The sequence below is a fragment of the Panthera uncia genome, chromosome D2 (genome assembly GCF_023721935.1).
Source record: "Panthera uncia isolate 11264 chromosome D2, Puncia_PCG_1.0, whole genome shotgun sequence".
NCBI classification, from domain to species: domain Eukaryota; kingdom Metazoa; phylum Chordata; class Mammalia; order Carnivora; family Felidae; genus Panthera; species Panthera uncia.
This window is the reverse complement of record NC_064818.1, coordinates 15,235,409-15,240,989: the sequence shown is the minus strand read 5'-3', so window position 1 is coordinate 15,240,989 and position 5,581 is coordinate 15,235,409. Positions and strand designations below refer to the sequence as shown.

Sequence of the window (5,581 nt, the reverse complement as noted above, 5' to 3'; positions counted from 1 at the left end):
CGGTGCCTCCAATCAGTCAGGAATATACTCTATGAGAAGGCACATGGGTGATAGGCCAGCTTACGGGGCCAGTAAAAATGAAAATGTTCCAGCTTGAGTTGTCTCGGGAAGCTGTGCGTGCAAGGTTCATGCTGCTGGATGCGGAGTTTCTGAAGATTTTTTTTGGTGTGAAAAACTCGTGTTAGGTTTACTTTGTTAACCTTAGTTCGTAAGATTGCACACATGTTGGTCACTTTCAGACCACCAGCGAATCCCTTGAAAACCTCACGCTGTGGCGCTTCCTCGGGCAGCACGTCCTTTGAAAACGGTACAGAGAAAGTTAGCATGGCCCCTGCGTAAGGATGACAGGACGACTCCAGAAGCTTTTTTCCGGTGGGGGAAGACGAAGAACAGTCTACGGGCTGGAGAGTTGTGTTGGTTGCACAACACCGGGGATGTACTCGATGCCATTGCTGTAATAGTTAATGGGGTAAATTTTATGTATATATTAGCCCACTAAAAATATCATGTTACACTATAATATTTTGGACATAGTAGGTTAAATAAAATGTATTATTAGCATTTGAAAAAAATTAGGGGGCTCATTAAACACAGCTGGGGCAGACATCTGCACGACAAAAGGCCATTAATAACTGGTCATTAATTACAACACTTCATTTCGAGCATCTAATGCATGACAAGTACAGATCTAATAATTGCAGACGTAGTAGCTTATGCCTTACGAGGACACGGATGGAGTTATTCTTCTCTCCAGTTTTACAGATGAAGAAACAAACCCTTAAAGAAGATGACTGGTCCAAGGTTGCGTGGCTGACAGGGACAGGGCCAGGATCAAACCCAGGCTGGCTGGCTGGCCCCAGGTCTTTGTTGTCACCCAGTCCCCAGCGGGGACTGCCCATGGAAGCAGCAAGTTGAGGCAACCATGAGTCCATAGGCCCGGGCTAGCACAGGGGGGCTGGTGCCCTAAGCCCTGCGTCTCCCTGAGCCCTGCTTGGTGACCAGGGCAGGCATCCCAGCCACATCCTCAGGAATGGGGGACAGACAGTGCTCAAGCCCAGGCCCAAAAGATGTAAAGACTCTGTTTCATTGTTCGCTTCTTCGCTGGAGGAATTGGTCCATCCACAGCTACACGTCAGCGAACGCAGACTGCCCTTCTGCAGGGGAGTTCCTGGCACATCCAAAGGTGGGGGCTTTAGGACCCACTCCTCACACCCAGAGGTGGAGTTGGCAAGCAGCCTGTGGGGCAAGAGTCCCATCACGGGCTAGGGAGTGAGTCTAGCCAGGGTACAAGAGCCATTGGGTTGCTCAGTTTGTTGATGGTCACGAGCTACACCTTGACCCTAGGCTGACAGCGGTGATGGAAGGGAAGGCTTTGGTTAGCCCAAGTCCCATCGGGAGGGTTGGGGCTGAGAGGACTCACACCCACCCTCACCTGTCCCCTCCCTCACCCAGCCCCTCCCTCCCTGTGCCCATCCACACCCCTTCGCTCATCCAGCCCCTCCCTCCCTTTGCCCACCCACACCCCTTCCCTCATCCAGACCCTTCCTTCCTACGCCCACCCTCCACCAGCAAACCCCTCCCTCCCTGTGCCTACCCACGCCCCCTTCCTTGCCCACCCTCTCCCCATTGCCAACCTACAATCCTCAAGTCCCTGAGTTTAGAGTTCTGAGCCAGCTCAGGTGGACGGTTGGATGCCATCTGATGAACACTCACCCTTTCTTGGACAGCCACCTCTGCTGCTGCCTCTCCCCTACCAGCCCATGTGCAGACCCCTTCCCCCCCACCCCCAGCAAATACCTTCACTTCATCTCACAGAAGCTTGGAGGCACGGGAACTGCGACACACCTCTGCAGGTGCGAAGATGAGGTCACAAACCTTTAAACTAAGTTGTGGCAATAATTGAAGAGATAGAAGGCGTTTATGTACAAATACTATTCCTTTTCACAGCACAGACATGCTTCTTTCTGTTATCGCTTCTAATTTAAAAGTGTTCAGGGAGCTTCTGAAGGCCACAGACTATAAGGAAGAGCTAGACTGGTTTTATTTTCCTTCGGAAATTGTCTGTCCTCTTGTCTGTCAGCCTAGCTGACTGTCAGCTCCGTGAGGACCGAAGCAGTGGCTTTTATCTTTGATTTTCGTCCCTGTTCCTTGACTTACCCAGGCACGCTCCTCTGTGAGCCGTTCCCCGGGTCACTCTTGCTTTCAGAACTTTGCCTTTCAAGGCTGACTTCCTCAACCACTGAGGCCACATTTGCTCCCCTACCCCCAACCCCCATCCCTATCTCTGTCGTTCCTGCTCTTTTTCCTGACACATACTATAATCACGTATTTGTTTGTTATCCTTCTTTTCCTGCTAGAACATTAGCACCTTGAGGGCACAGACTTCGGTTTTGTTCACTGCTATAACCCCAGTGCCTAGAATAAGGACTGTTGAATGAATGAATGAATGAATGGTTATAGGAATTACCCATCCCGAACAATCCATGTACTTAGACATTTCCATTCCTATCTTCTCCACTGAACTGCCGACCTGATACATCACCTCACTTGGCTGTCTAAGAAGGATGACCAAAGAGCATGGCCCCAGAACCTGCCCTTGGCGTTTCTCTCCCCCACAGATGTAACTCAGTAAAAGGTACCATCAGGCACCCAGACACTCAAGAAAAATCTGGGCATCATCCTTAATTACATTCCCTCCCTTACACTCACATCCAATCCATTGGCACAACCTGCTAGCTTTACCTCCAAGACAAATCTCTGCTGTGTTAGCTTCTCTCCACGTCCCTGTACTTTCTAACCCAAGCCACACTACCAGAATTTCTCGCTTAGATTAGACACAGCTTCTAACTGTTCTCTCTACACTCATGTCCTTCTATGACCCCTACCTTCTAAGGCAGACCAAATGATCTTTTACAAATGCAGAGCAAATCGTGTCACTTCCCTGCAGAAAATCCCTCCATGGCATGATCTACCACAGCATTCAGACCAGGATTCAGGCTCCTTACCATGGCCACCCGGGTCCCACACCATAGGCTCTGCCTCTCACCTCGCCTGCTATCACGTTCCTATTGAATACCTTCCTGTCCCTACGTTCCACCCACGTCTTCCTAGAGCAACTTAAGCTCATTCTTGCCTGTGGACCCTTGCTCCTCTCTCTCCCTTCGGGTGTTCCCGAAGCTGGCTTCCTTCCCACGGTGTCTCACTGTGACCACGGCCTCCTTGGTGGTACCCGATCTGACCTCCCCTGTCGCCGATCTGAACCACAATATCCCCACCCCGGTTACTCTCTCTCGAATCATCCTATCCTACATTTCTTTGTTTCCTAACACTTGTCGCTATCTGAAATCACCCCACGTAAATTTGTTTGCTTGTTTATTTTCTGTCTCCCATACCCTACCATCCTGCCCTAGATAGTGTGTAAATTCACCTCCATGTCAGCATGAACCTTGGCCGTATAGTTTATAGTTCGCCACTGTATTCCTAGTGCCTAGAACAATGCCAGGCTCCAAGCAGATGGTCAAGAATGTGAATATACAGCCAAGAGTGACAGAGAGATCTGGAGTTCATGGGAGAGAAACCCAGGGGCTGGCAGAATACCTTCACTTGGGAAGACTGAAGTAGACATCAGGAGACTCCATCATGAAGGAGCTGGGGTTTAGACAGGTGCCCAGACAGGTACCAGGCTAGAGTTTCAGGGACATAGTGACCGGACAGGAAAACCCGACCTTGAGGGAGTGGGGAACCAAAGTAGAGGTAGGATGAGCCAGACATCTAACTGACTAATGGCCAGCAAAGCCCATCCCCCTTCCAGGAATCCTTACCTACAACCTGACCTAGGCCCAGTGGCTGCAGATGCGATGACAAGTAAGCATCAATAAAGCGGCCACCAGTGTCCAAAGAACAGAGATGTAAAAGTTCTTTACATTCCCGAACGACTGACGAACACCTTGTATCTCCCCGGCTGGCTTTATGGTTTCTCATTTTCTTCTCCTGAATTGAAAGATGTCCTGTTCTCATCCTCCCAGGCCATTTGTGCTCAGCTAAGTTCCCAGTCCCGTGTCTTCCATTGCCACCCATGTCTTGGCATGACACACAGAAGAGTCACCATGTACTAACATAGCCTTATGAGTAGACAGTTTGCTCCTTAAAGAGGCCCGGTGAAATCGGGACTAAATAGTACCATCTAGCCGCTTAGTGAATGAGTGTGACTACATAATCTCATATGAGGAGCAAACAGAGATTAATTTAAAGGAGTCTTGTGTGACCTGTCCATGGTGACCAAACTTTTTTTTGGGGGGGGGGGGTGTAAACAATCCTGTTGCTGGGTTCAAGTCTCCAAAATAGTCAGCAGGCAAAAGGTTCTCGTCTGTTTAATAACAGTCCTGGATCTGTCAGTTCGGCTGCCAACCCCAATTTGTAAGGTCTCTTCTGTAAAGATTGCACAATTGTACTTGTTTTCTGATGACCGTGGGCTGGCTAATGGCTGCTAATAGATCAGCTGCCCAGTGACTCAGCAAGGCTTTAACAGAGCAGATTCCTTCCTCCCTGAATCTGCGGCAGGAAAATGGGTAACTTTCTTTGTCAGTTTGCTCCTTTGGGCCCCTGCTGAGAACTCACAAAAGAATGCCTTGGATGTAGCATCCCATCTTCAAAGGACCCACTCCTGCCTTTTGAAACAATCCAGTTGGACCTTGAGGGCATTATGCTAAGTAAAATAAGTCGGGAAGAGAAAGGCAAATAGTGTACGATCTCGCTTATATTTAGATCTCGCTCTAGATATAGTGGAATCTAGAAAAGTCGAGCTCATAGAGATATAGAGTAGAATGGTGGCTGCCAGGGGTTTGGGGTGTGGGGGGGAGTGGGGAGATGTTGGTCCGAAGGTACAAACTTTTACCTAGAAGATAAACAAATTCTGGGAATCTAAAATTTTAACATAGTGATTGTAATTAACAATACGGGGGTCACGTGGGTGGCTCAGTCCATTAAGCGGCGGACTTAGGCTCAGGTCATGATCTCTTGGTCCGAGCCCAGTGTCGGGCTCTGTGCTGACAGCTCGGAGCCTGGACCCTGCTTCGGATTCTGTGTCTCCCTCTCTCTCTCTGCCCCTCCCTGCTCACACTCTGTCTCTCTGTTTCATAAATAAACGTTAAAAAAATTTTTTTTTAAAGGATACTGTATTATGTACTTGAAAGTTGTCAAGGTCTTAAATGGTCTCACCACACACGCAAAATGATAATTATATGAGAAGATAGAGATGGTAATTAACATTATTGTGGTGATCATCTTGCAATATCTATACATGTATCAAAATCATCATGTCCGCTTTAAACTTAGATATGTTTCTATGTGTATATAAACTGCACTCCACTTTGTCAACTATTTGAGATCAAGAGGAAGAGTAAAAGATTTTTTTAAAATTTTTCCTCACTTTAGAATGTTCACACTTGGATTTGGGCTGGTGAACTTGAAAGTCTCCTCTTTCTTCCGTGTAAAACATGCTATCGTTTAGCGGAGACTACAGGTAAGAGACAGAGAAGCTGGCCAGGCGTGGGTGAGTCAGGGTTGAGGGTTTACCACGGAG

At 48.3% G+C, this 5,581-nt stretch overlaps 1 pseudogene; it reads left to right on the top strand.

The window, feature by feature from the left end:
* Window positions 1–276: 276 nt before the first annotated feature.
* LOC125933564 (uncharacterized) lies at window positions 277–369 on the top strand (annotated as a pseudogene).
* The last annotated feature ends 5,212 nt before the right edge of the window (window positions 370–5,581 follow it).